This window comes from Apaloderma vittatum, unplaced genomic scaffold, assembly GCF_000703405.1.
Source record: "Apaloderma vittatum isolate BGI_N311 unplaced genomic scaffold, ASM70340v1 scaffold16713, whole genome shotgun sequence".
NCBI lineage: Eukaryota > Metazoa > Chordata > Aves > Trogoniformes > Trogonidae > Apaloderma > Apaloderma vittatum.
Window position 1 is genome coordinate 31998 of NW_009709985.1, and position 8531 is coordinate 40528.

Here is an 8531-nt window from a genome sequence, read left to right on the forward strand (position 1 = left end):
TTTCTCCATTACAGATACTCACACACTATAATCACGGTTGCTAAAAACTTGTTCTGATCTTCTCGGAACAGATGACCTCGCAGCTCTTTCCTCATCTGTAATTTCTAGATTTCAACTGATTTAAAAGACTGCTAGGAAGCAAAACACTTGTCCATAGACCAATGCCAAAGAGAAGCCCTTGTATCAGGAACACGTCCGACTGTGTCTGATACATGGAGTAAATTGACCCCAAATACAGCCCAGGACTTGTTGGTCGTTTTCCCTCGAAGCTGTAAATAAGGAGCAGGGCTGAGAAGCTAAGCCAAACTAATTTGGCCAGTTATTATTTGACTGAAAGGTGATACTGAACGTTTAAATGGTTTATCCCCTTCTTGTTAGTGGCATCATTCAATCAGGACTACTAAGCCTCCAAGAGAACGGATTGCAACCACCGAGGGAATTACTCGCTCCAACCAGGAAATGTGAGGTTTGTTAGTTCAAACAGCATCTGTAGGAAGCCGGTAAACAACAGCTGAGATGATGAAAGATCACATCAACTCCTTGCTTTGAAGTAAAAGATATTAAAACCATGAGTGTACAAGCTCTTATTATAGCTTAGCCCCCTCTGCATGCTGATCCCCAAGAACCTGGCATGGCTGCTCCTGCTGCATAACAAGCTGTGTAATAGAAACACGTTTCATTGACATGAAAAAGCGCCCGAGACCTATTTCTGGTGATGCTGCCATTAAAGGCAATTTGTTACTTTATGCCTGGAATGAAATCAAACATTCTTCCAGGCTCAGAGTGACATTTTCAGTCTCAGCAACCTCAGATATGTTGTCACCTGGATGGGCTTATCATGAACACTCAGAAGCAGAACCATTAGCATCGTTTGTACACGGGGCGTATGTCGGGCGATTCGCAAATGAGCACAAGGACAAGGGCTCATATTTTAACCACAGACTCGTAAGGCGTTGAAGTGTGAATGCTCCCATATGCAAAGTTAGTTAGCTGTTTGCTGTTAATTACAGAAGTTCAAAAGCAAGTGATGGGCACAGTTACCTCTGGTACCAGACTGGGACAGCAGAGACCCAGGCTTTAGATCCCAGTCTCTGGTGGTCCCACAGCGCAGCCATTGCTCTCTCTAAGCCATTCCTGTATGAAATAAGGATAACAATTTACATCTTCATTTGCAAAATGCTTTGAGATCTCTACATGAAAAGAGCCAAACAGCACGCATGAATAATACATGAGAGCTACAGGACAAGAGATGGAGTTTATTCCTGGTCCTAACATGCCAAGTGAAATGTTTTTATCTATGTAAATATTTTTCCACAATAAATTATTGTTAATAATAACAGCTTTTGCCCTTATCTTTTTAAAGCCTTGAGCTTTAAAAATTAAAAAGTGCCTGGTCAGGAAGATCTCTAAAAACCATAGCCCTGGGCTCTCTTTCTGGAGCTACTGCACAGCCCCACACATCCCCCCTGTTCCCTCTCCCTGCCTCCTCCTCCTCCCGCAGAAAGGCACCCCAGATTATGTACCTTTGTAACAGTGCCTTCGCAGGTATTAGAGTAAAAACAAGCCAAAACACGTGAATTTGAACTAGTCTTGTCCATGTGTCAAAAGATGCCTGGAAAATTGAAATACTCAAGCGGTAGGTGCCTTCCGGCACATTTAAATACATTTATTTAGGATGCCATCAGCTTACAGAGGCTACTCAAGCACTTTCGGGTACAGAACGTCCAACTTCTGCAGAAAATAAGTATCTTAGGTCTTGATTCCACAACAAACCCCTCACCAGCAGTTTTATGTCTTCAGTATAGCAGCATCTATGGCTTTAAAATCTTAAACTTCTGTCTCCAAATGAAGGGACAAGCTAAGGGATGTGGATGCAGCCATGAAACTACATCTCAGAGCACGTGTTCCAGGGGCTGGGTGGAAAAAGGAGGCATGAGGAGGGCTTGACTCTGGACAGTCCTGACCTACAACTGTTGTGAGTCTACAAGATCATCTCTCTTTTGCCAGCACAGAGCTGCTGGGTCTGGTTCAATCAGCTTTGAAATGTAGAATATGAAAAGAAATCTGTTCAGGTTCTTTCTCTCCGACAACAAGACTCAGCACCATGGCAGAACAAGCCCAGAAAGAAACAAATACTCTGCAAATGAATTAATTAGACCTCATGAAAGAACACACGGGCTTGGAGGAGTGTCTTACTGAGCAGTGTCCAAAGTAATAACTGGTGAAAAAGATGAAATTGCATTCCCCAGTGCCCTACACACGACAGATTGGAAACGAGGCTAAAGAGAAACACGCGTGTGTTAGGGCTGATAAACTGACCATCACGAAGGCACATCTATTTGAAATGACTGTCCAGTCAGCTGTCACAACATTCTGTGCTTTCACTTGCCCCCTTCCCTCATCTGAAGGTATCTGCCTGCATTACAGAGCTACAAGTAATGCAATAAAAAAAAAAAATTTCGAATTTCATTTGACTCTTGTTGCACTGCACACCAGAGCTGTATGCTTTACAAGTCTACCAGAGTGAAATAAAAAGTAAGACTTCCTGTATGTCTGCTCCACTTCTCCGGTTATGAGGCAGAGAAAAAAAAATAAAAATCAGTAATTGCTTTACATATAAATGTGAAAACAATTTTAGAACTCCCTGGTCCTGTATCAACATGCATATGTCTTTTACCAGCTCTGAACTGCACATTATCATAACACATAAGAGCAACGATAATGGAAAGGGTTATACTCCACAGTTCTGCGTTAACCTGTTTATATCCATGCATTTGCAAAATTACTCTTTTTCCCTTGAGGTGTGTCTGGGGATGCTGAGGGCTCTACAGCTTGTCTTATTTTGCAAGGCGTAGCTACGTAAAAATCTGGGACCATCTCCCCTCGCCCTGCTCCGGGAGGAGGAATCCAAGACACAACCTACAGCAGCCACAAACACAGACATCACAGCAGCTCACAAATACTGAGGGCGGTGTTATATTGCTACGGGGTTACATGAATACAGAAAGCATGATAGAGAAAGAGAAAAATGCTCAGCTACGTGTATTTCATTAAATCAGAGGAAAAGCCAAGTTCTGGACGGCTGGCGTACAGACAGACTTACACCAAAATAATGCAATAGGTTTAAAACCCATTCAGTTGTATTGTTACTTCAGTGCTAATCTATCCACATAAACCAGCCCCGTGTTCTACTACATCCATCAACAACAGAACATACACTCCGCCAAGAAAAAAGAAAATCAATACTACGCAATTAAAAATATTTCTTTTAAGTAGCAGTAACCTGTCTTTTCCTTTGGCAAAGACAGCCGAAAGCTTGTATAGCACGTACATAACAAAAATAAGCCCGAGTGGACGTTCTCCTGAAGCATTCATAAGGAAACCCTAGGGAGCTGAGTGCCACTTGAGGGAGAAACAAAGCACTTACCTCAGTGTAATGCATTGCCAGAAACCATTTAGAAAAAAACCCCAAACACAACACAAGAACAACCAGCAACCCAGAGCACTACAACTATTTGCCCTGCCTGCTACATATGGCCCCGCGCTCCAGTTGTATCTGTGTAGCAGCAGTTAAAGCTCTTTGAAAGGGGACTGAAATTCAACGGTCGTATTAATGTATGCACTGACCAGTGAGTATGGGCACTGCCTACAGGCTGGGCTTGATTCTCATTAGGTAACAAAGTCCTTGGAGCCAGACCTTCTGCAAACCCATCGGTGTTAGTGGGGATCCGCAGGAGTACTTGCAGGGGCCCATAAGCCTGTAAATTATTTCTTGGATTTTAAGTTCAGCAAGTACCATCAGATCATTTATCCCAATCTCCTGGAGAGTTCCACCGACTGCCCTTGCGCTGAGCTCACCAACTCTTGCTTCTTTCTAGTACACTTTCCCAAAAGGCACCCAGCCACACTGTGGAGAAGGGGAAAGATGGAGATTCCTTCACTCTCCTTGTAAGTAAAAGATCAACAGGCCAGCTAAGCTGGGCTTGAAACACCACAGACTGCTTGGGTGGCAGAGGATCCAGCCTGAACACTGCCCAGAATGCTTACGGCTCTGATTTAGCGACCGATAAAATCAATTACTGATTTGAGCAGGAGTTGGAAGATGTCTTATGTGAGTTGCCCAAAGGGACGCAGGAAGTTTACGGCAGAGCTGAGAACCAACCCCGATCTCCAGACTTTCCATTTAACCATATGTCCCTCTGTCCTTTTAAATTTCTCTGTATTCATTTTAAAAGCGATTCCCTCGCACCTCTGCCCCCCTGCTCTGCTTGGAAGAAGTAGATGGCACTTTAACTCTCCTAGCTGCGCTCCATCAGCTCTCGCTGCCGCTTGGGATGTGCTGTCGCTTCCATGGAAACAGAATCATGAATCTTTTTCCCAGGAAATGCCTCCAAACTGCCTTCATTCTGTTGTGGTGTTGTTTCTAGGCAAGTCTGCGCGCACACGTGCACGCTGAGGCCGTAGGACTTCTGCTGCTATTTAACGTAGAAACAACCTTCTGGAAGCCAGATTAGGTGCAACGTCAATATCAGCGTAAAATGGTCTCTTTTTTTCAAAGGGATTCCTCTCTTCTGCCCGGGACTTCTTTGCCAACATTGGTCTTGCAGTTTGGACGGCATGTGGGTATTAAAATATTCACTAATTTATCTGCATCTGTCACGGTCAAGGAAAGACAGTTCTGTTGCAATCAAAGAGAAGGGGAATCTCTACGATGGTTGAGACAGAAGCCAGAAACTCTGGAAACCTCAAACTCTGCAGAATAAGCAGAACACGGCACTACTGCTCGTGCATGGTCATCTTCAGTTCTGCTTCATCTGCTGCTTCTCTCATTGTGCACGGCAGAAATATCTGCATATTTTACTGTAGACCCATAGTTGTTACTATAACAGATTTTTTTGTATGTGAAAAATGCAGGTTCAACTAAAACTTGTAAAAAATTTTTCAAAATTTGGTTCCAGACAAAATATTTTAAAATATTTCTTAGAAGTGAATATACTTTGAGTTTTCATATTGAAATAATTTACTGCGGTTTAACTTCTAAAACATGAAAAATGCAAATTGAAAATTATTTCGTATTGGTCAAATAGCTCGAAATAAACACTGCCTTTTTCTTCTGGCTTTTTCAGAAAGGGAAGGCTCCACTTCAGGTCAAGATGTTCTTTTCTTTAGTTTTGCATTTTAGTCAACCCATTGGCATCCTTTGCTTTGTTCCGAAGTGACTGGGACACTCGTCCCCTGTAGATCCCACGTATGACGTGACTAATAATCCTCTCCTGTCTTCCCCTGCTCACCTTCCCACCTATTTAAAGTGAACTCCGTCAACACACCAAATGTAATTTTCCAAGAACACACGGCACCTGAATGTAAGAAGTGTCCCTTCTTACGGGCGTCATCCAGAAATGCCAAAGTTAATTCTAAAAACGGGCTTTAGCTCATGAATTTCAAAATCGTAAACAATTACGCAGCGTTTTCAGCCAATCCTCGGAGAAAATAGAAACCAGCACACCACCAGCAGCGACCGAGGTAACACATGTTCCAGAGAGGAGCAGTTGATGAAGCTGACTCGAATGTGACAAGGGTTTAGCTACTGACATAGCAAAGCTCCAGGTAACGGGGGCAGAGAAACTTTGCTCTGTCACGTCCTTGTACCAACTCGCAAGGTACAACAAACGATTTTGGCTGCGAAGGAGAATTCTCCCACCGCTCTATCTGCAATGCCAGCACAATCCACAGAAACCGTGTTGGTTTCATGTATCATAACAGCCTGGGGGGAACTTCACTCTTTTTTTTTTTATTATTTCATTCCTATCTCTTCCTATTTTCCCTCCATCCCGCAAACAATTAATTATGAAGCTACACCTAAATTATAAATTACCAACTTTAGGGGGGAAAAAAAAAATTTGCTTAAAATTCTGAAAGGCTGATATGTCAAGATCGGAGAGAAGCAGCTGTTTTGGAAATGTTGCCTTTTTCTTTGTTCCGAATGCTATTTAAACATTGGCAGGGGGCCTCATTAAAGATGAATCGATGAATTAGTAAGTAGTGTTGTAGCCAGAAGAGACAGCATGTGCTCCTGTGGTGAAAACAGATTTACACAAAAGAAAGGAAGGGGGGGAGAAAATACCCCGTCTCAATGTGTAACAAAGTCAGTGTTTCACAATATTCTATCAGAGCTGCACCAATCCCAGGCAGGATCCATTAGAATTTCCAATATAAATTCATATTTGGGGATAGAAGTTGGAACTGGATGCAAAGTTTCCTCTGGGCTAAAATGTAATAGACAAGTTTTGAACCCTAGAGCATTTTAGTTACCAAAATGTTATGAAGTGTGAAATAATAATAATTAGGAATATAACATGGGAATCACCAAACACAAAGATATATTCCAGCTGAAAAAGCAAAGAGAGATATCGGATCGACTATGGCAATTGCTGTATGCGCGCATTAATACGTTAATAGCACCTTACTTTTGGCACCAGACTTCAGTGGAGTCTCAGGAAAAAGGAGTCTCAGGAATGGCAGGGCGGTTTCGCAGAGTCCGAGAGGACGAGGGTGTAAGTATCAAGGGATGGATCCAAAGTGGAACTGCTTCTCTGACTCCGAAATGCAGACAAGTCAGGGAAGACAAAAGAGCTCAGCACGACACTTACTCATTTGGCCTTCATCCCCTGCTCTGGCACCGGGAGATGCAGAAGAGGAGCAGGGTGCTGGTTCCACACCGCTCCCACGGCACCTCCTGGGCCTTGCACGTACCCTGTGCGCGGGGCCGTGCCCACCACCATCAGGCAGCCGAACACCCACCTCCTCATGTGCCACCAGACACCTCGTTACCAGCCGGGCACGGGGTCGAGAGCAGGACTGCAGCCCTGATCCCAACAGCAGAACTGATCCAAGCCTCTCTTGAATTTTTTGCAACGCTCCCAAGACGACTTCTGAGGAACATTTTAAAGGAAAATACTTGCTACTCTTTTCCACGGAGACGTCCTCCTGGGAGGTTTCTCGAGGATTTTGCCAGTCAAAACCAAAGCAGAACAACTCCAAAGTTACTAGATGTTGCATTTGTATTTAAAACAAATGGAAAAGAAGACACTTGCACTGACCTTCACCCTACAGAACCCAGTTCCAAGTTATTGCAGGATACTTTAATAATAATTTGGCCTCTGCCTACCAAATACAAGCATGAAAATTTAGCTGATGTTTTTAGAAGACTATAGGAAGATGAGGGAGAAATAATCCATTATTATTACCTGTGAGCTGCTACTAATTATTCTCCCTTTGTGGTAGGCGTTACACAGGCACAGGTTAAATTAAACATGTACACAGCCCAGAGAATACTTTAAATAACAAAAAAAACCAGAGCAAACATAATTGCTAAGTTGTGAAAATGGAGAACTGAGGCACAAAGAGGTTTTGTGGTTTACTCAAGGTCACACTGGGAATCTCTAGCAATGCCACAAGCTGACTCCAGACCTCTCACATTCAATATCTTTTCATCTACAACCTATCCTGCAAAACATAACATGAAGGAACATAAGATTGCTGAGTGACTCCAGTGGGTTTTTAACTCATATATAATATATTATATATATATACATATATATATTGCTGCAGCTTCCAAGACTCCGATTCATTTCAGACCTATCAGTATTAATAAACCTCAAGAAGAGTCCTAAAAACTTGCAAGACATTGGTTTGCTCTTGTACAGTAACCAGAGGACCATTTATCCCACTTTAAGTGTAAGGAGTCAAATTTTTCAACTCCTTGAAGTGTTTATCCACACCAAGGATGTTGAGCAAATAGAAATGAGTGCCATGTGTGCCATGCTCACTGCAAGGCTGGGACCTTGCTGTTTTGATGTTTTAAATTATTTACTAATTCAGGTCTAGTTCAAGACACTTCACATCTATTTTGGTTTTTTAAAAAGAAAAAAAATCTAGCCCCACCTTGCTGAGTGCTGCCTAAATTACTGACCTTCACAGAGGAGAATCTGAGACCCAAACTTGGCACTCGAGCACCCTGAGCTGGAACCGGGGCTCGAACCGAGAACATCTGATTTCCAGCAAGTGAGACCATCCCACCTCCTCCTCCTGTTGCTCGAGCAGAGGGATGTGTGTGGTTTGTCACCTGAATTCTCTCTCTTTCCTATACAGAAACAGCCTAGGAGAGATCTAGAGGATAACAGAAAACTCCTTGCAAAATATGAGCCTGCTCTCACACCCAGGTGACGGTGTCAGCTGCCTGCGCCGAAGGTGGAGAGCAACGGTTTGATTTCCCTTTTACACCAACTTCTGAGATCTTTCTGTCATTGTAAGTTTGTTATTAGGGATATTAAGAACAGATTTTTTTTTTAATTAACTTTATGTCCCCCGACTCCTCCCCAACTGCTTCACGGCGTTATTATTCACGTTGGCTCCCTCTGACCGTGACCCAGATTCTCACCAACGCGGAGACTCCATCAGGCAGAACCGAGCCCGTCACGGCGCGAGGTGCGACTCCCCGGGTCACGGCGGGCACACACCCCAGCACCCTC